We start from the raw sequence: 22,835 nt of genomic DNA on the forward strand, positions 1-22,835 counted from the left end.
ACCATCAATCAACACCATAAACACCTCATGAATCATACAAGTTCATAATCACAACAAAACTTCACTTTCATGGCTTCAAAATTAATTCCCCAACTTTAACTTCCAAGAGAGAGATAATTTTACCTTTAATCCAACCTTGTTGATGATTAAACCACAACAATCAAGTAGCAAAGATGTTGTCTTAAACTCCAAGACCAAGATGGAAGCTAGAAGAAGTTGAACTTGGAAGAACTTTCCCTTTCTCTCTTGCTCTCTCTCTCTCGGCCTCTCAATCTCTCTTTCTCTTTAGTTTATTTTGTTTTGCTTCTTATGATAATCTTGCCCATCCTATGGTATTTAAGCTTGGTCAAAGCCTTGAAAGATATTTCTACTTTCACCAATCACCTAAAAGCTCCCAATTTGCTCTCAAGCCCTTACACCTTCAACTTTGCATTTGATCAACTCTTGCCCTTAAACATTTGAAAAGTTTTCAATTTACTCCATAGGTTACCAACTTAATCTAATCTAAAACACTTGACCACACTTAATTACTTCACTAATCACCCTCTTATATTAATCACCTATACTTAAACATACTTTATCCCACATAAAAGCAATTAAACAATAACCTTTTTGTCAAGGGCAAAATTAGGGTTTAAACCCAACTTAAAACTTCTAATAAATCATAACACTAGAGGTTTGGCTCATTTAGGGTTTCTAACCTTCTTAAACGTATTTAACCTATATAAAATGGATCAAATCCTATACTTACCTATACTAAAACACACACTAACATAACTAACTTTAATTACAACTTGAACTTGTGATTAATACAAAACTAGGGTTTCAATCCTAACCCAGATTAGGGTTTTCTCCTTAGCCCTAAAACCCCAATTTTACCGCACAAATAATGAATATCACCTAATATCAAACTTAAGAACTGACTGAGGTCTCACAAATTCCCCGAATTTGAACACCTATTGACAGTCCATCAACCAAAGTACTCATGGTCCGTAGACTCCACTTAACTTTCCCGTTCACCTTATCAACCCCCGCTGGCCAGTCAACAGCACACAGCAGCTTGAGCGAAACAAAATAACTTAGCTTTCATCAAAGCTTTAACAAAGAACTAAGTCCCAAGGTTAGCATGGAACTAACTTCGACCAAGCCCCGGCTGGCTCGAATAGTTCGTTTACCCTTGGAACCGGGCTGGAACCAAGCCCTGAGATATTTGATCTCTCAATAGATGATATCTCTCAACAAAGTACACAACAAAGTACTTTCTCCAAACAGCACACAACAAATGGGGTTCAATTCAAGTCATGTAATCACCCCCATCAGCACACAGCAAAAGGGTGATACTCAACATAAGACATGTATTCTCACATATGAAATCAAAATAAAGGATGGGTTTAGGTCGAGTGAGATAAAGTACACCCTCGCCTAAGTACCCATTTAACATATACAAAGCACTTTGACAATTTCACATCAATAAACAACCCAGTTACTCACTTGATACAGCTTGGCACGAAAAACGATACAATTCATTGAGCTTGATTGTCACCGTCAAAACCCTCACAGCCTGTATTGACAGATTATATATACATATAAGTGAAATGGCCATACAATAGCAGTTTATAACTTAAACGATCGAAAACGGTCAAAAATGACGTTAAGGCCAAAAGAATGTCGAAATTGGCCGAAACTGCCGGAATGGTAACAAAATAACAAAAGTAGTTCTAAATGGTCCAAAACGGCAAAAATGGTTGACAAATGCACGTGCGCGTGTGCGAAAATGAAAATGGTACGAAACGGGTTACACGATTTTGACAATAACTGGAGCTGTGGTTATCGGATCAAAATGTACTAGGTAGTGCCTCGAAGCTTAGACAAAGAGTTACAACTTTCATGAAGATACCTCAACCCATTTTTTAGTGTATCCAAGTCAAATTTGCAGATTACCGAACCAGAACTCCAAAGGCCGGTTTAGACCTCTAGTGAAAATTTGGCGGCATGCCCCTTGTGTTTACCTATTTTTCAGCCATTTATGGCTTCAATATTTTCCTCAAACAGTCCCAATGTCACACACAAAATAATCTCATTTCAATAGCCATTGAATAGGCTCAATGTCGCACAAGTACAAAATAAGCTAGGAAAATGTCCGGAAATGAAGTTTAAGTCATACAACAAAAGACAGATTTGACGTCGCTTAGCGTATCGGACACAACTGAAGCTACGCTTATTGGATTGGGGTACAATTTATACCGTTTTGAAGCTAAGACAAAGGCCTACAATTTTTATGAAGACCACTCAGTCCGGTTCATAGTGTATCTAGGTCAAAATTTCAAATGACAGAACCAGAATCTCACATTCGGGCTAGTTAACCGTACTATGTGTAAATGACAATAACTCAGGCTACTGAAGTCTGATTAAGGCATTTTTAGGGCCGTTGGAAAGCTAAGACATAGAAATACAACTTCTGTGTTTTGACCAAATGCTAATTCAGTATGGATCAGGGTGAACAGATACGGTCAGCTTGGTGAAATGTCAAAACTGGCCACAGAGCTCTACCTATGGCAGTCAGGGGCATGTTTGTCTTTTCACATGCTATAGTACTCAGATTGAGCTAAAATTTTACAAGACACTATAAAATATCATTCCCTACAACTTTGATGTTTTATACTAAGCCTAATTCAGCCTCCCTCATGGTCAACTAGAACCGGACAGAACAGGCCAAATTGGTTTCCAATTTCTGGCTTTTGCACCTTTACTCTAGAAATCCATATCTAACAAGTGCTCTATCATCAAACCCACCAATTACTAACTCAATAACATCAATTAAGAGGTAGATAACTATAATCAAAGCTGAAAATGTAAACCTTAACTCCATACCCAACAAATCAATCAAAACTAACCGATTAACCGTCATAAACCAAGAATATGAGTTTCTATTCACACTTAAACAAGGTTAAGGAAGAGTAAAGGGATAGGCAGCCATGGTACCTTCCAAAAGCTCCTTGGAGGTGAGAAAGACACCACTTTCTTCCAAAAATTTCAGTACACCAAGCCTTCCAAGCACCAAAAGGTAAGTTTAATCGGTTTGGTTTGGTTAATTTCAACTCAACAAGGAAGAATCAAGGTTGGAGGTGAAGTTGTTTTTCTCTCTTTTCCCTCTCTTATTTTCGGCCAAGATGGAAGAAAAATGGAAGGGAATTGAGCCAAGAAGAAAGGTAAGAAGGAAGGAAACTCATTTGCTCAAAGGTCCATGGATTGCCAACAAGTGTCACCACAAGATTCAATCTTTATTTTTTTCTTTTTCCTCCCTTTTCTTGGTCAATAATTTCGGCCCTATGGAGGAGATATTTAGGGCCAATTTTGTTGAAATAAAAGTGAGAAGATTAAGGTAATAATGTGGTGTTCAAGTGGTGCACTCAATCGGTAGCGAACGGTACCCGTCGGCCCAACTCGTTTTTCCTTATTTCGCACATACTAGGGTTTTAACTTATAATTCACTAACTTATTATTATCACTTCTAATCACACACTTAATATCATCTAAAACTCACTCTTAATCACCAAATTTGATCCACTCTCCGTACCGGATAGTCACACTACGAATAGGCGTAAAACTCTTAGTTTACCCTAACGATGAATGGAAAAGGGAAAACTCTTAATTCTATTCTTTATTCTAAACATTGGGGATGTAAATGAGTAGTATAGCTATTATAAGGGAATAAATGCCAAATAAAAAGGAATTTTAAGAAAATATGGGAGATTTTACAATTCCAGTGATTACAATTAGGGTTTCGATTCAAAATGAGAGATTTAAGAAAACCGGTTAGTCACAAGTAAACTAGGGTTTTTTATTAGACTTTAGGGTTTCTAGAATTTAGGGTTTTTCATTTTTTTAAAATAAAACAATGTCTTAAATAAAGAAATCGTAATATCCTCTTTGAGACTAAACAACAATAGTATCCTAAAAGTTGTGATATCACACCTCCCGTCCCCTCGGCCCTCCGTATATATACTGCTGTAATTTTGCAGCCTAATCCTCGGATCACTGTGCCTAATCCCCTTTTCTCTGCATCCGCAGCCCTGCTTTTCTGTTCATTTGTTTCTTGAAGCGATGTCTTGACAATCCCATCTCGTTCACACCATCTTCATTAGCTTTTCTTGAAACCAACTCTATCTCAGGTATTTTACTTCATACGCCTGTTGTGCTTCTATCTTCTTTTTTCAATATGAATTGGTTTACGGTACTGATATTCGGTAATGAAATTTGCATGTGAAACATGATTCTACTAATAGTCTTAAGCATCATTTATTTGGGAACTGAAACTGTCACCAATGAAGGCCAGAAAGCCAGACCAGAATCACACGAAATACATACTTATTGATGCTTGGCAAAGTTAACCCTGACCCCTGGAAGCTTCCATATTGACTAATCCAAAGTCACAGATCTTTAACTCACCACAATTATTTAAAAGTATATTTGATGTCTTTAAATCTCTGTGCAAAACCCAGTTATCGTGAAGATACTTAACACCCTCAAGAAATGTACAAGGCTTAGAGAATTAACTTCACTCGTGCTAAACGGTTGTTTCATTGTCTCCATTAACCCTTTATATCTTTTGGTGACAGTTTCAGTTCCCAAATACAAATAGTCTTAGGCATCGGGCATCACTAGGTGTATATTTTAGTTTTGGCAATTATTACAAGACTAGGATTATCTTTTGCTAGGGTGTATACCAGGTTCATGTATATTAATTATTTGTTTAAGACTAATTATTTTTAAATATCCCATTTTAGGATGGACACCGGTAGCGGTAGTAACTCACAATGTTCACCGGGGGGAGCATTCAATAGTGAGGAATCTGCAAGTCAACCCCAAGGTCATAGGTAGAAAACGGATATAGCATGGGGATATGTTTCTGAGGGCAGAAATGCACAAGGAAGAAAAACCATGACATGCACTTATTGTTTAAAGTATTTCATGGGGGTGGCATCCACTGAATGAAGCAACACTTGGCAGGAGTAATGGGCAGTGTTACTTCATGTGCACATGTTGATCCAGTAGTGAGGCTTGCAATATTAACATCTTTGCAGGAGAATGATAAAAAATCTAAAGAAAAAAGAGGAGATTTTGGGGTCAAAAATCCTTTTGGTCAACCAGTGCACGAATTTGTTGGTGATGAAGTGCAAGAGGTTCCACCTCCTCGAGTAAGGGAAATTTCAATGAATGAGGCTGGTACATCATTAGGTAAAGGAAAGAGAAAAACCACTGCTCCTACAGGTATTTGTGCTTTCTTTAAAGGTGGACGTGATAGTTCTCAACCTACTATCAAAGCTTGTTTGCAAAGTAAGGATAAATGGCAAAATGCTGATATGGCCATTGCTCTTTGGTTCTATGATGTGAGGCCCCAGTCAGTTCGTAAGTTGATATTAGGGTTTTAGGGCTAAGGAGAGAACCCTAATCTTGGTTAAGATTGAAAACCCTAGTTTATGTACTATTATTCGTAGGTTCGAGCTATAAATTATATTCGGTGTTCTAGCGTGTGTTTTGGCATATGTAAGTTTAGGATTCATTTTAGTTTACAAAGGTTTAGCAAGTTTGAAATAGTTAGCAAACTCTAGATTAGCAAACCTCTAGTGTTACAATTTATTAGAAAGCTTAAGTGGGGTCTAAAAACCCTAATTCTGCCAAAGTTATAAAAGTTGTTGTTTGATTGTTTTTATTATGGAAAAAATATGTTTAAGTATAGGTGATTAAGATAGAAAAGTGATTGGTGGAGTAATTAAGCGTGATTACATGTTCTAGACTAGATTAAGTTATGACCTATGGAGTTAATTGAAAGATTATCAAATGTTTGAGGGCAAGAGTAGAATAAAAGCTAGGTTGAAGTGCAAGGGTTTAAAAGGCAAATAAAGCATTTTTATGTGATTGGTTAGCCTAAAAATATCTCCTATTGTCTTTGACTATTTATTACCTTAGGATTATAAGATAATCACAAGACAAACAAGACAAGACTTGGAGAGAAAAAAGAGAGAGAGGAGAGCCGAGATTGAGAGAGCAAAGAGAGGAAAGAGAGGAAAGAAATTCTTCAAGTTCTTCATCTTCTAGCCTTTCATCTTGCCTTTGAAGCTTGAGGGAACAACTTAGGAGCTTAATTGTTGAAGTTTGATCATCTACCAAACTCATTTGAAGGTATGCCATCTTCTTTGAAAGATAAATTTTGGGGTTTTAATCTTTAAGCTATGGAATTGATGTATTTTGTTGTGATTATGGATTTGTATGGTAGATTTGATGTTTATATTGAAGTTTCATGGTTAATTTTAGTGTTTTGTTGCTGTTGGAAATTTGGTCAAAAGGAAAAAAATTAGGGCTTCTTGCTTTAATGTTTTCCTTAGTTGCTTTAATTGAGAAATTGATTTGTAGATGGAATTTGTGGTGTATTGATTGTTCTTGTATTGTTAGATTTTGGTAAAATCAGATTTGGTTCATGAAACCCCAGACTCCATTAGGTTAGTTTAGCTTGGCTAATGCCTAGTGAGTTGGGGTTTGGTTAGTTGGATGTTAGAGCAAGCTCATTAGTGCGAATGAAGTGAGGATAGGGATTTTGGTTAGTATTTGGTAATTTCGTGGTAAAATAAGGAGAGAATTTTGGACCACTAATAGGCTGATATACGTATGGTTGTTGGGTATCAAATTGGTTAGAAAAGTTGGTATAAGAATCATAGAACGGACTGTACGGTTGCGGCGCGCAAAACCGGCAAATCTGGAAAACCAGGGCAGTTCAGCATCCGAACTTTGGCTTCATTTTTTCTTGATGTTATGTACGGATTCAGAAGTTCCTTAAAACATGAAAGTTGTAGCCTCTTAAGTCCTGAATATGCCTGTAAAATTTCAGGTCAAACGGATTAGTGTATCCTGAGTTATAGACAAAACACTCAGGCCTATTTTGAACATCAGATTCTGTTGCGTTTTAAGTCAGCCTCTGACCGTGATTTTTTTCCGTTTTGATAACGTACGATCTGCGTGAGAGCCCATAAATTTTTTTATTTTCTAGGCGTTACTTTATTTAATTGCACGCCTTTTATGCATTTTCTTTATTAGAAAAATTTTCTTGATAATTTTTATGAGTAAATAGAGTTTTCAAGTTATTTTTCTAGTATAAATGAGTTCATGAGAATTTTGGAGCGTATACCGAACGTGGGACTCACTAGGGCGAAAAGTTCGGAAAAATTCGCCCAATTAGGTTAAGTGTTTGATACCGGGTTTCTTTTAGCAGGTGTTAAGAGATAATTAGAAGTTATCTAGATGGATTATTATTGGAGAGACAAAAGGATAGAGATGTATTAAATGAAGTGACAAGTGTCACTTGAAGATTCATTCTTACCTTTTGACCTTTTGGACCACTATTCATGCCTTTACCATTTAATTAAAATTGGCCAAAAATCTCTTCATTTCAAGCTTCACTTGGCCGAATCCTCTTCCTCAAAGAAGGAAAAAAATCTTCCAACTTCCTACTTCATAATCTTGCCCCAATCTTCAAATCCAACCGATAAAACTCCAAATCATTCCATAAAATCTCGTTGCTAAGTGGTCTTGAGGTGATTGGTGAAGTTGTTTGGGAAGCTAAGAGGACTAATTGCTCTCTCTCTCTTGTTTCTAAGGTGAGTTGTGAAGAACCACTTTCCTTCCTTTAATGATGCCTAATTTATGATTAGTGGTGGTATGAGATGCAACTTTATGGATTACATTTTGAGTTTTGGTTGAATTGGTGAAGTTTTCTAATTATTGGTGATTTTTCTGTTTTAATATGAACATGATTGTGTGGTTATATATGATGACTGGAAATGATGTTTAAGGACTCTATGAGGTGGAAAAAGTGGTTAATTGCAAACAATTTCTGTTTTGGAAGAAATTTTGAAAAGTTAGGGTTTATGATGATTACATTCTGCCCGGTTTTGTAGCTCATAGTTAGAGGCCACATTGGCCTTAGCTTAAAACATGAAAGTTGTAGGGAATGATATTTTAGAGGTGTCTACAAAAGTTTAGGTCAATCGGAGTAACATAGCTTGAGAAAAGTCGAAATTACCCTTGATGTCCTGGTTTTAACCGAATTTGAGAGTTGCGTCTGTAATTGGTGAATTTAGTTGGGATTGCTTCTGATTTAGTTGTTGAGGTCTTCTGATGAAATGTAGCCCTATTTCTAAGCTTTCGGATGGCTTTGGAATTTCTGGATTTGGACTTAGGTAGGCCGATTTATGAGGTTTCCACTAGAATGTGGTTTGTGAAACTGTTTTTACGGGTTTTGGTGTAGTATCTTGCATTTTTGACCTGGTTGCACTCGAAAATGGGTTGAGTGACCTTCTGTAATGTTGTAGCCCTGTCTTTTATCTTCGAAATGGTGTATCATACACCTTCATCCGGTAATCGTAGTGCCTTGGGTGCCGTTACCGCAAAATGATGTCAAAAACTGTTTTTTTTGGTTTAGAGCTTAACTTTCATTTCCGGACTTTTCCCTAGCTTGCATTGTACTTGTATTACTTGGAGCTTACTGAATGGCTATTTAATGAACTTATTTTGTGTGTGCCTTTGGGAGTGATTGAGGAAAACAAAAGAAGCCTTGATGGCTGGAAAAGTAAAGAGAGACAAGGGGAAGTGCTGTCCAAATGTTTGTAGGAGCTTCGGTGCAGTCTCGGGAGATTTGCTATATCTTGATGTAGAAATGTTGGAATTGAGTTCCGTTTATTGTGTTTTAAACTGAATTCATAGGGTTATAAACCGTGTAAATATCAGATCTTGTTTCTGTTTGTCCAATTTATGGTGATTTTTCAAAGTTGACTGAAATCTTGTACCTGTTCTGTCCTCCACTGGATAAAGCAGCAACTTGCGACTTGAATTCGACTGACTTACATTCTGAATCTTATAATAGAGTTTTCTGGAAAGTTATAGCCCTTTGAATGTATTTTCCAATGGTATAACTTTTATTAATTTTTGATTTACAAAACTTGAGATATGATTTTTCATATAAGGTCGCACGGAACTGGAAAAATTCTGTTTTCCTAGTATTGATCTTGCTTTCATTATCAACTTCAAATTTGGATTTGGTTAGTCATTGTAGGAAGGGCTTTGAGGTTGTTCATGTTTTTAAGACTAATTGTTACCTTTTCACTCCGAGGTCACCTCTTTGCTTTGCATTAATGGTTCTTTTGACTAGGCATACGGCTCGTAACCGAGTCTCACTTGCGAATTCCATACTCGGTCTTGGAGTCGAGTCTTAAGTGTTTGCCTTGATTGTTCTAGGAGGTAACGACGAGTAAAGCCACGCTTGGGAAGGAAACTTTTGAAATTATCCTTGTTTGATCAGGTGAGTGTGCCACTCCCCTGAGTTATTGTTAAACTGGTTTACTGTAATTACAACTTGCTACTTGAATATCTTTCCTGACCGTTTATCTTATATGAGACGAGGGTGTACTTTATCACACTTGTTCTCTTGCCTGTACTGAACAAACTGGAATCTGTTACTTGTACTTGTTTTGTACTTGAACTTGTTAGTTGCACTTGTTATTCGATCGTTTGGAAGTGTGTCCACGATCGTCCTGTTAAACCTGAGCTCAACCTCATGGGGAGTTAATTAAATCGAGCCATGCAAGGGCTTGGTCGAGAAAATTGACAATCCGTGGGTGCCTGTTTTTATGGAATCTTTGAGTATTGAGACTCTTGATTCCGGTATACTCGAGTATTACCATTCCTGTTTTATTTGGCGTTCGGGCCCGGTAAGGGGGTATGAATGGTGAACGGGATTCGGCGTTAAAGCGGTGTTCTACTGGACTGATTTTCTTTAGTTGGAAGTTGACGGAGGGTCAACGTAGTCGGATCAAGTACTGCAATGGGAAATTGGCTCCTGATGGCCATCTGTATCCTTTCTATCTCAATGTTTACATATCTCCTTAATTGGTACACCTATGTGATTAATTGAGCATGAAGTTCCTTGGTCCTTGACTGTTATTATTTTTGGTACCTCATTGAGCTTATAGCTCACCCCGTTTTGTTATCCTTGTTTTCCTTACAGGAAAATCTTTTGGGAACAATGATATTTGGAAGCATGAGTTGAGCTAGATATATATTCTGTTGTATATATTCTTCGTTGCAAGCATGTATTTATATAAAAGTGTTTAATCATGTACATGTGTTACCCCGCTCGAACGTGTTCATTCTTTTGGCTACATGGAGTTCAATGACATTACTGAGATTTCAGACGAGTATAGTATCCAAGTGTGAAAAAAATAAAATCTGGCAGGGATTTCGACAATATTATGAGATGGTAAGTTACATTTAACCTGGAGGTTACCCAATCATTCGTTTTCTTTGGTTTCTATCACGTGTGCTATAGAGTTGGGAGTGATTTGACCCCGTAGTCCCGGCGAGAGCTGGGCAGGCGGTCCGCCGAACCCTTTGGTTCGCCTTAGGGGAAGGTGGGGCTGTCACAGGTGGTATCAGAGCTGCTTCGCGTGGTTTCTGCGCGGAGTGAGCTTGGGCCAAGTGGTGTTATGGTCCCGATTCCGTGAATGTGTATGAATGTATAAGTACTCTTTGAGCATAAGCTATGGATCGTGAAGTGTTATAAGTGATAAACCTTTATCATGATGCTTTGAGATAGTGGATCTGTAGGTCAGGTAAGAATCTTGATTGTAGATGAATTACTCTTGGGACTGGCCAGCCCGAGTTGTGAAGTTATCTTATTTTGGGATTCTTGTACCCGACTACTAAATAGCTGAGCGCCTAGGTTAGTAATGACCTGGGCGGAGTAGAATTTGATTCTATGGATCGTCATGTGATGTGTTAGGGTTTTATTAAGGATGATTGACCCTGTCTAGGATATAAATCGCATTATTCTCGTAGAAAGTTTTTGGTTAGTTGCTTGTGTACCATTGGCCTAGTTAGTGCATTATTCTCTTAATAACTTTCATGCAATTTCTTTTGTTTAAATCTGATTGACTGTTACTGTGTGATTTATCTGCTAAAGACATGATATATGTATATGGCCTACTTTTATCACTGTATTTGTATACTTTTGTGTTAATATTGGATTCGTGCTTTGACTCTAGACCGGTTAAGTCAAATGGAGGGTACTCATAGTGGCCAGGGTCGAGGGCGTGGAACCTCAAATGAAGGAGAAAATTGGGAACCAATGTCTGGACCTAATCCTGAACCTGGAATGGATCCTAACATTCAGGTGGCTGCCGCTATCCAACGTATGACCGACCTTTTGGCTTACGTGGTAGGACGTCAAAGCCAAAATCCTATTAATCAGCAAGGGAACCCTGGTAATCATATAGAGGGTGAGGATAGAGCCCTCGAACGATTTCAGAAGTTCTTGCTACCGAAATTCCTTGGAGGACCAGACCCCGATGTGGTCGAGAAGTGGTTAGAGAAGATGATTGATATCTTTGCCGCATTGCATTACACTGAGGAGCAACAGGTGACATTTGCCGTCTTCCAACTGGAGGGAGCGGCCCGATCTTGGTAGAACATCATAAGGATGAAATGGGAAAGAGAACAAACCCCAAGGACGTGGGTGAATTTTATGAGAGAGTTCAATACGAAGTATTTTCCACCCCTGATCCAGGAAAAGAAAGAAGATGAGTTTATTAGACTCCACCAGGGAACCCAAACCGTCGCTGAATATGAGAGCCAGTTCACCAGATTGTCCAAGTTCGCTCCTGAACTAATCATGACTGAGCAAAGGAGGATAAGGCGTTTTATCCAAGAATTGAACGTTGAGATCCAGAAAGACCTGGTTGTCGCCCAACTCAATACCTTTAGTGATGCGGTAGAGAAAGCTCAACGAGTTGAAAGCGCGAGATTTCAAGTTAGAAACTTTCAAGCTAAGAAAAGGGGATTTCCTGGAAGTACCTCAGAGCAAGGGGATAAGGGTACACCTCCTAAGATTGGAAGAGGAAACGGGGGAGTACAATTACCGAGAATGTCAAGTGGTGCATTACAAAGAGACTCAGTCTCCGCTTCTCGTGGTCCCTGCGGGTACTGTGGGAAGCCAAATCACACGGAGGATGTCTGCTGGAAGAAAGGAAGAAAATGTCTGCGTTGTGGGAGCACAGATCATCAAATTGCAAATTGTCCAGGCCGAGCTCGAGAAGGGAGTAGGAGGCAACAGTCAACCATGACCAACCCCGACCAATTGAAGGGGGAAAAGAATGGATCGAAAGTGTCAGCTCGGGTGTACTCCTTAGAACAACATCAAGTCTCTGACCCATTTGAGGACGTGGCAGGTAAGATTCTGGTATTCCACCGTTTGCTCACTGTTTGCAAGTCGGGAAGGAAGAATTCAATGAGCTTGGCTAATGACGGGATACCGATTGGTTAGCTAAGAATGATACTCAATTTGACTGCGAGAAGGAAGTAGTAAAATTTTTGTATCCCGAAGAAGGCAATGGTAAGGAATTTCGAGGACGAAATTCTTTTAAGGGGGAGCGAGTGTGAGAGCCCGTAAATTTTTTTATTTTCTAGGCGTTACTTTATTTAATTGCACGCCTTTTATACATTTTCTTTATTAGAAAATTTTTTTAGATAATTTTTATGAGTAAATAGAGTTTTCAAGTTATTTTTCTAGTATAAATGAGTTCATGAGAATTTTGGAGCGTACACCGAACGTGGGACCCACTAGGGCGAAAAGTTCGGAAAAATTCGGCCAATTAGGTTAAGTGTTGGATACCGGGTTTCTTTTAACAGGTGTTAAGAGATAATTAGAAGTTATCCAGATGGATTATTATTGGAGAGACAAAAGGATAGAGATGTATTAAATGAAGTGACAAGTGTCACTTGAAGATTCATTCTTACCTTTTGACCTTTTGGACCACTATTCATGCCTTTACCATTTAATTAAAATTGGCCAAAAATCTCTTCATTTCAAGCTTCACTTGGCCGAATCCTCTTCCTCAAAGAAGGAAAAAAATCTTCCAACTTCCTACTTCATAATCTTGCCCCAATCTTCAAATCCAACCGATAAAACTCCAAATCATTCATAATATCTCGTTGCTAAGTGGTCTTGAGGTGATTGGTGAAGTTGTTTGGGAAGCTAAAAGGACTAATTGCTCTCTCTCTCTTGTTTCTAAGGTGAGTTGTGAAGAACCACTTTCCTTCCTTTAATGATGCCTAATTTATGATTAGTGGTGGTATGAGATGCAACTTTATGGATTACATTTTGAGTTTTGGTTGAATTGGTGAAGTTTTCTAATTATTGGTGATTTTTCTGTTTTAATATGAACATGATTGTGTGGCTATATATGATGATTGGAAATGATGTTTAAGGACTCTATGAGGTGGAAAAAGTTGTTAATTGCAAACAATTTCTGTTTTGGAAGAAATTTTGGAAAGTTAGGGTTTATGATGATTACATTCTGCCCGGTTTTGGAGGTCATAGTTAGAGGCTGAATTGGCCTTGGCTTAAAACATGAAAGTTGTAGGGAATGATATTATAGAGGTTCCTACAAAAGTTTAGGTCAATCGGAGTAGCGTAACCTGAAAAAATTCGAAATTACCCTTGCTGTCCTGGTTTTACCCGAATTTGAGAGTTGCGTCTGTAATTGGTGAATTTGGTTGGGATTGCTTCTGATTTAGTTGTTGAAGTCTTCTGATGAAAGGTAGCCCTGTTTCTAAGCTTTCGTATGGCTTTGGAATTTCTGGATTTGGACTTAGGTAGGCCGATTTATGAGGTTTCCACTAGAATGTGGTTTGTGAAACTATTTTTACGGGTTTTGGTGTAGTATCTTGTATTTTTGACCTGGTTGCACTCGAAAATGGGTTGAGTGACCTCCTGTAATGTTGTAGCCCTGTCTTTTGGCTTCGAAATGGTGTATCATACACCTTCATCCGGTAATCGTAGTGCCTTGGGTGCCATTACCGTAAAATGATGTCAAAAACTGTTTTTTTTGGTTTAGAGCTTAACTTTCATTTCCGGACTTTTCCCTATCTTGAATTGTACTTGTATTACTTGGAGCTTACTGAATGGCTATTTAATGAACTTATTTTGTGTGTGCCTTTGGGAGTGATTGAGGAAAACAAAAGAAGCCTTGATGGCTGGAAAAGTAAAGAGAGACAAGGGGAAGTGCTGTCCAAATGTTTGTAGGAGCTTCGGTGCAGTCTCGGGAGATTTGCTATATCGTGATGTAGAAATGTTGGAATTGAGTTCCGTTTGTTGCATTTTAAACTGGATTCATAGGGCTATAAACTATGTAAATCTCAGATCCTGTTTCTGTTTGTCCAATGTTTGGTGATTTTTCAAAGTTGACTGAAATCTTGTACCTGTTCTGTCCACCACTGGATAAAGCAACAACTTGCGACTTGAATTCAACTGACTTACGTTCTGAATCTTACAATAGTGTTATCTGGAAAGTTATAGCCCTTTGAATGTATTTTCCAACGGTATAACTTTTATTAATTTTGGACTTACAAAACTTGAGATATGATTTTTCATATAAGGTCGCGCAGAACTGGAAAAATTCTGTTTTGCTAGTATTGATCTTGCTTTCATTATCTACTTCAAATTTGGATTTGGTTAGTCATTGTAGGAAGGGCTTTGAGGTTGTTCATGCTTTTAAGACTAATTGTTACCTTTTCACTCCGAGGTCACCTCTTTGCTTTGCATTAATGGTTCTTTTGACTAGGCATACGGCTCGTAACCGAGTCTCACTTGCGAATTCCATACTCGGTCTTGGAGTCGAGTCTTAAGTGTTTGCCTTGATTGTTCTAGGAGGTAATGACGAGTAAAGCCACGCTTGGGAAGGAAACTTTTGAAATTATCCTTGTTTGATCAGGTGAGTGTACCACTCCCCTGAGTTATTGTTAAACTGGTTTTCTGTACTTACAACTTGCTACTTGAATATTTTTCCTGACCGTTTATCTTGTATGAGACGAGGGTGTACTTTATCACACTCGTTCTCTTGCCTGTACTGAATAAACTGGAATCTGTTACTTGTACTTGTTATGTACTTGAACTTGTTGCTTGCACTTGTTATTCGATCGTTTGGAAGTGTGTCCACGATCGTCCTGTTAAACTTGATCGTCCTGTTAAACCTGAGCTCAACCTCATGGGGAGTTAATTAAATCGAGCCATACAAGGGCTTGGTCGAGAAAATTGACAATCCGTGGGTGCCTGTTTTTATGGTATCTTTGAGTATTGAGACTCTTGATTCCGGTATACTCGAGTATTACCATTCCTGTTTTATTTGGCGTTCGGGCCCGGTAAGGGGGTATGAATGGTGAACGGGATTCGGCGTTAAAGCGGTGTTCTACTGGACAGGTTTTCTTTAGTTGGAAGTTGACGGAGGGTCAACGTAGTTGGATCAAGTACTGCAACGGGAAATTGGCTCCTGAGGGCCATCTGTATCCTTTCTATCTCAGTGTTTACATATCTCCTTAATTGGTACACCTATGTGATTAATTGAGCATGAAGTTCCTTGGTCCTTGACTGTTATTATTTTTGGTACCTCATTGAGCTTATAGCTCACCCCGTTTTGTTATCCTTGTTTTCCTTACAGGAAAATCTTTTGGGAACAATGATATTTGGAAGCATGAGTTGAGCTAGATATATATTCTTTTGTATAGCTCCTCAAGAGAAATAAACCTTGAATGTTTTTTGACCCAACAACTCCCTTTTAATGTGTAATTTTGCAATCATGTATTTATATAAAAGTGTTTAATCATGTACATGTGTTACCCCGCTCGAACGTGTTCATTCTTTTGGCTACATGGAGTTCAATGACATTACTGAGATTTCAGACGAGTATAGTATCCAAGTGTGAAAAAAATAAAATCTGGCAGGGATTTCGACAATATTATGCGATGGTAAGTTACATTTAACCTGGAGGTTACCCAATCAATCGTTTTCTTTGGTTTCTATCACGCGTTCTACAGAGTTGGGAGTGATTTGACCCCGTAGTCCCGCCGAGAGCTGGGCAGGCGGTTCGCCAAACCCTTTGGTTCGGCTTAGGGAAAGGTGGGGCTGTCACAATCTGGGTGTTGACTCCTTCATAAGAAATGTAGATCTTGGTTTTAACTTCGAAACGGTATAAAGTGCGTCGAAATTCGAGTTCCATAGCTCCCGTTATGACCAAAACAAGATCGATCGTCAGAACTGCCTTTGAATCTGGACAGTTCTGACGGGTACTTTGACACTCAATTTTTGTTCTGTTCTGAGTGGATTCAGGTCTTGGCCAAAACTTCAAAATTTTAGCCTTATGTCCTAGCTTTCTAATGCCTTTGGAATTTCCTGATTTGGATTTGTGAGCTGGGTGTTATGGTCCACCAAACCTACCCTGTCCGTCACTCTAAAGTGCGAATTTCTGGAACGATTTTCCATACTTTCGACCTATTTCTGTTCAGATCCAGACTTAGGTGTCTTCGTGAAAATTGTATCCCCTCCTCTTAGCTTCGTAACGGTACCTCATATACCTTGATCCGACACTCGTAGCTTCGATTGTATTCAAAACAGTTTTGACGGCAAAGCGATTGGGTTACCATTTCCGATTCCGTATGCCGTTTCCGCACTCGTATGTGCCGATTTTGCCGTTTTGCTTGTTTTAAGTATGTTAGTAGCCATTTGTGAAATATTGTGACACAATCTTCTATTTCAAACGTTGGTGAGCTAGGTGGAGCCGGTGGGGCCTACTAGCTACTCCTCGCGGCACGAATTTCGTACTTTTGCTCTTTTCTTCGTTGGGTAAGTATTCATGCCGCTCTTGTGTGTTAGTTGCTTATGTGTTTTGATATGTATGAAGAGGACTAAAACCCTTGAGGGCTCGGGGTGACTTTTGAAAAATTTTGTGAAGTTTGTGAGTTTGGGGCCCGATCTCAATACCTAGATGGACTATTTGAGCCGGTTAGGACTTGGTCGAAGTCAGTCCAACCTGGTTTGAGGTCACCAAGTTTGTGAATCCGGTTCACCGAGTATGTGGACCAAGTTTGTGATCCGAGCTTGTGAACAAGCTCAATTTCGTTCGCTCGAACAAGTTTGTGAGGTGTCTGGCCGGAGAGGGTGATAAGGTGTACGGTGGGAGAACAAGTGGAGTTCTACGGACCATTATTTGTGGTCGATGGAGTGTCGGCAGGAGATCATACATGGCACATGAATTAGCTTTGGAGCCACCCGTATCCTTATTATGTGATGTTATTTTCTGCTTTTGCTTTACTCTTACATATGTGAGATTTACGGTTTTGCCCCTGTTTACTTACTAAGCATATAGCTTACCCCTTTTCTTTTGTTTTCCTTAGCAGGGGTTGACGCGGGGACTTTTGACACATACACTAGTATAGTTAGATTTGCATGTAATAGTTGGACAATTAGGATGTTTGTTTTAGTTTTGGTGGTTTGTATAAGGACCCTCCTTAGGGTCTACTCTTTGGTTTTGGTTATATTCATAAGGATATAATAGGATGAGTAGAACACTTTTGGGATTGTATATATTGTGTATATAGTGCTCTTTCGGTTTATTTAGTTTTATTGTTTTAAGTTTCGAGTCCTGGCGCGAGTTAGGCAGGCGGCTCGCTAATACCATCGGGTTCGCCCTTGGGAGAAATGGGGTCGTCACATATGATGCATGTATTCCCATTAATGCTGTTAATTCTCCATTTTTTCAAAATGCTATCGATCAAATATGTGACAGCCCCGCTTTCCCCTAAGGCGTACCAAAGGGGTTAGCGGACTGCCTGCCCAACTCTCGCCAAGACTACTAAGATGGTTATATACAAACTAAAACATTCCGGAATATATTAGCGCGCTCAAATGAATCAAAATCACGAGGTGGGGCTGCCACAGTTGGTATCAGAGCCACTTCGCGTGGTCTCTGCGCGGAGTGAGCTTGGGGCAAGTGGTGTTATGGTCCTGATTTCATGAATATGTCTAAGTGCTCGTTTGAGCATAAGTTATGAACGGGGCATGATATAAGTGTAAAAATCTTTACCATGAAACTTGAGAAAGATAGATATGTATGTCGGGTAGGAATCTAAAATATGGATGATTTACTCTTGGGACCGGCCGGCTTGAGTTGTGAATTATTTTAGATGGGATTCTTGCGCCCAGATACGGAAGAGATGAGAGCCTAGGTTAGAAAGGACTTGGCCGAACTAGAAATGCGATTCTATGGAACTTCGTGTGGTTTGTTCGAGGTAGTTAAGCGTGATCAACCTTGCTTAAGATATAAATGGTGTTGTTCTCGTAGATTATGGATGGAGCCCTAGAGGGGGAAAAGCTTTTCGTTAGTTGTTTTTGTACTTGTGACCTAGTCTGTCTATAGTACTTTTGGATGACCCCGCTACCTTCATGGACCTCTTTTGGTTGTATCTAATTGACTGTTACTGTGTGACTGGTTCGGTACAGTTGTGTGTTTATATGCTTTTGATCTGTGTGTACCTCTTGTTATTTGCTTATGCTTATAATCACTTTAATATCATCTTTGCACCTCGACCTTAGATTGACTTAGATCAATGGAGGGCACTCGTACTGGACGAGGCAGTGGGCATGGAATTAGGCAACCCACGTCTAAAAGGGACACTGTGGAAACCTCGTCTGGACCAAACCCTGAACAGAGGGTTGATATTAACGTCCAAATAGCTGCTGCCATGTAGTAAATGACTAATTTGCTAGCCCAAGTGGTGCACCAACAGGGTCGTAACCCTAACCCCAACCCTGGGAACCCTGGTAATCACATAGAGAGCGAGGACCGGGCCCTCGAGAGGTTCCAGAAGTTTGCCCCACCAAAGTTTATTGGGGAACCCGATCCAGATGTAGCTGAAAGGTGGCTAGAGAAAATGGTGGATATCTTTGTTGCCCTGTACTACACAGAAAAATGGCAGGTGACTTTTGCTGTTTTCCAACTATAAGGAGCGGCCCGTTCCTGGTGGAACATAATACGACAAAAGTGGGACCGAGAGCAAACGCCCAGGACTTGGGTGAACTTTATATGGGAGTTCAACGCTAAATTCTTCCCTCCTCTAGTACAGGAACAAAAGGAGGATGAATTTATCCGGCTTCGTCAAGGGACCCAGACGGTGGCCGAGTACGAGAGCCAATTTACCCGACTATCCAAATTTGCGCCCGAACTCATCGTGACTGAGCAACGAAGAATACGGCGATTCGTCCAGGGTCTGAACGTGGAGATCCAGAAAGATCTAGCCGTAGCCCAAATTAACTCCTTCAGTGATGCCGTAGAGAAGGCGCAACGAGTAGAGAATGCTAGGCTGTAGGTGAAAAACTTCCAAACCAAGAAAAGGGGCTTTCCTGGGAGTAGCTCTAAGCAAGTAGGTACAAGTACGCCTCCTAAGATTGGAAAAGGAAACAGGGGAGTACGACAACCGGGGGTGTCGCGTGATGTCTCTCAGGGGGGACCGGTCTCTGCTACTCGTGGTCCCTGTGGATATTGCGGAGGGCCAAATCATACGGAGGTGAATTTTTGGAAGAAAGAGGGGAAATGTCTGCGCTGCGGAAGTGCCGATCATCGGATTGCTGACTGCCCAATTCGACTACGAAAAGGAAAAGGGACCCCGCAACCAACTAAGACTAACTCTGGACAGTCGGAAAAGGAAGGGACTGGATTGAAGGTACCGGCTCGGGTATATTCTTTAGAGCACCATCAGGTGCCTGACTCGTCTGAGGACATAGAAGGTACAATCCCTTGGTACCTTAGATTTTGAAAGATTCCGTTGATAAGAAAATTTCGAGAACTAAATTTCTTTAAGGGGGAGAGAGTGTGAGAACCCGTAATTTTCTTAATTGCTAGGTTTTATTTTCTATTAATTGCACGCTTTCCATATTTTATTTATTCGAAAAAAATTGTGAAAATAATTTTTATGAGTGAAGATGGTTTTGAAATCATTTTTCTAGTATAAATTAGTTTATAAGATTTTATGAATGTATACCGGAGGTGGGACCCACTAGTGCGGTAAGTTCGATAAAATTCGGCCGATTAGGTTAAGTTTAGTATTCAGGGAGTAATTTTCTAGGTGCTAAGAGATAATTAGAGATTACTTAGTTGGATCAATTTTGGAGAGACAAAAGGATAAGTGTTAAACTTAAAAGGTGCCACGTGTCGCTTTTTCATTTGAGCTTGGACTTTGACCATTATTTCTTACCTTTACTAATACTCAAATTTGACCCAAAAATCACCCAATTTTTGCAAGCCTTTGGCCGGCCCTCTTAACAAGAAGAAAGAAAAGAAAACTCTCAACCTTTTGCTTCTAATCTTGCCTAAATCTTGCAATCCAACCGATTAATCTTGAGATTACTCCATAAAAACCCTTAGCTAGGTAGGTTTGAGGAAGTTGGTGGAGTTGTTTGGGAAGCAAGAGACCTAAGCTACAACCTTTTGGGAGATAAGGTATTTTGCCTAGAACATCCTCTTTACTTCAATTAATTGCTTATTAGTGGTTTTTAGTTGTTTTAGATGTTGTATTGTGGAAGATTAGCACTTGAATGCATGAATTACGGTTTAGGGTTTTCAATTTTCCTATTCTGCCTGATACTCTTACACCTAGTTAGAGGTCGAATTAGCCTTGGGTTAAAACATTAAAGTTGTAGAGAATGATGTTTTATAGTATCCTACAAAATTTCAGCTCAATTGGAGCAACGTAGCCTATGAAAAGACTGAAATACCTTGCTGCCCTGTTTCTATCCGAGAATGGTAATCAGCTTTGGTAATTGGTTAGTTTGACTGGGAATACTGTTGATTTGGTTGTTTATGTCTTCTTAAGAAATATAGCCTGGTATCTTAGCTTTCGGATGGCTTTGGAATCACTTGAATTGGACTTTGGTAGCCTGAATTATGGTTATTTAACCAGAATGCGGTTCGCTAACCTGTTTATGCAGTTCTGGTTTGGGACATTGAAATTTTGACCTAGTTGCACTACAAACGGGACTGAGTGGTATTCTTAAACATTGTAGCCCTTTCTGTTATCTTCGAAATGGTATAAAATTTATCCCAATCTGATAAGCGTAGCTTAGGTTTCGATCGAAACATCGAGAGACGTCAAACCTGCCTGTTTGGCCTATTGTCTTTCAAGTTGGTTTTCGATTACATTATTAAACTTGTGTTATGATTGACTATATATAAAGGGTATTGTGACCCTACTTAGATGTTTTAATAGCTTGTGTATTATATTTGAGGTTGTGGTTGATTTGGGTTGCTTTTGGTGATGAATTGTAGGGTGAAAAGTAAGAAAAACAAAGGAAAATGCTGTTAAAATTTTCGCAGGAACCCCGGAGCAGTTCTGGGAAATCTGCAATAGCTGATGTTGAAATATCAGAATTGAGTTCCGTTTGTTGTGTTTTAAACTAGATTCATAGGGCTATGAACCGTGTAAATTTCAGTCTCTGGTTTGGTCTGCGGGATTTAGGGTGATTTTTCAAAGTTAACCGAAATTGTATACCTGTTCTGCCTTTTCTGGTAAAGACAGCAATTTGAGGCTCGAATTTGATTGGCTTGTGATCTGAATCTTCTAAATGTGTCTTCTGAGAAATTTTACCCCTTTGAGTCTATTTTCCAACAGTGTAAATTTTACCAATTTCGGACTTAAGAATCCTAAGATATGATTTTTCAATCAGGGGTGTGCAAAACTAGAAAAAATTCTGTTTTCTAGGAATTATTTTCACTTTCAATTTCACCCTGAGATATGAGCTAGTACATCATTGTAAGTATCATTTTGAGAGGAGTGAGGAAATTTGGGGTCGTGTATGTCCTTAGGACCAATCGTTTTCTTTTATTCTTAAGCCGTCTTTTATTTTTTTCGTACTAGTATATAACTTGGAGAGGTACCTGATTAGTAATCTAACCTCAGTTGTGCATCCTATTTACTCGGTTTTGGATGAGGAAATTCCAACTGTTTTCCCTTTGTTATTCCTAGGGTTTCACGGTGATTAGGCCACTTTGGGTGGAAATTTTTGAAAGGACCTGTACTTGAACTGGTGAGTGTACCACTCCCCTCACTTATTGTTTAACTTGGTTTCTGTACATACAATCTGTGATATGAACGACTGAACTATCTATTTATTTTGTTTGAGACGAGGGTGTACTTTATCACACTTATTCTCTTGTCTGTTCATATGCCAATTTTGGTGCGAATCTGAATATGTTATCTGTATCTGTATCTGCATCTGTTATCTGTATCTGTATCTGTATCTGTTCTGACGTCGTTTGGAAGCTTGTATCCAACGACCTTTCTGTGACCTCTGAGCTCAACACCTGTGGCTAGTTACTCGAGTCGGACCGGCAAGGGTCTGGTCAATTAAATAATGAACCACGGTAGTCTGTTTTGGGATCTTTGGGTATTGAGACCCTTGATTCATGTATACTCGAGTATTACCATTTCTGAACTGATTGGAGTTCGGGCCCGGTAGGGGTATGTGAGGTGGAAGGAATCGGAGAAAGTGGAGTCTACGGTATTGGTTACTCCTTTAGCGTTGACGGAGTGTCAACTATTATTTCGATCAAGCTCTGGTGAAGCAAATGGGAATATGGCTCCTGAGAGCCACCTGTATCCTTTCTAATTGAATCATTGTGTCTAACTACTTTACTTTACATCTGGCATGTGTACCTGATTTGTTAAACGTGAAATGCCATGATTTTACTGCTATATGTCTGGTACCTCATTGAGCGCAAACTCACCCCTTTCTGTTACCTTTGGTTTCCTTACAGGATTCCATGTTTTGAAACCAAGATTTTTGGAAGAAAAGAGTTGAGCTAGTCGTAGGACTTCTCTTGTTTATGCTCCTCTGTAACTGAAACCCTAATTGTATTTTGTGTAGCGTAAATACTCTGGCTTGTATTTTGGTTCATTTGTTC

The sequence above is a fragment of the Coffea arabica genome, chromosome 2c (assembly GCF_036785885.1).
Source record: "Coffea arabica cultivar ET-39 chromosome 2c, Coffea Arabica ET-39 HiFi, whole genome shotgun sequence".
NCBI lineage: Eukaryota > Viridiplantae > Streptophyta > Magnoliopsida > Gentianales > Rubiaceae > Coffea > Coffea arabica.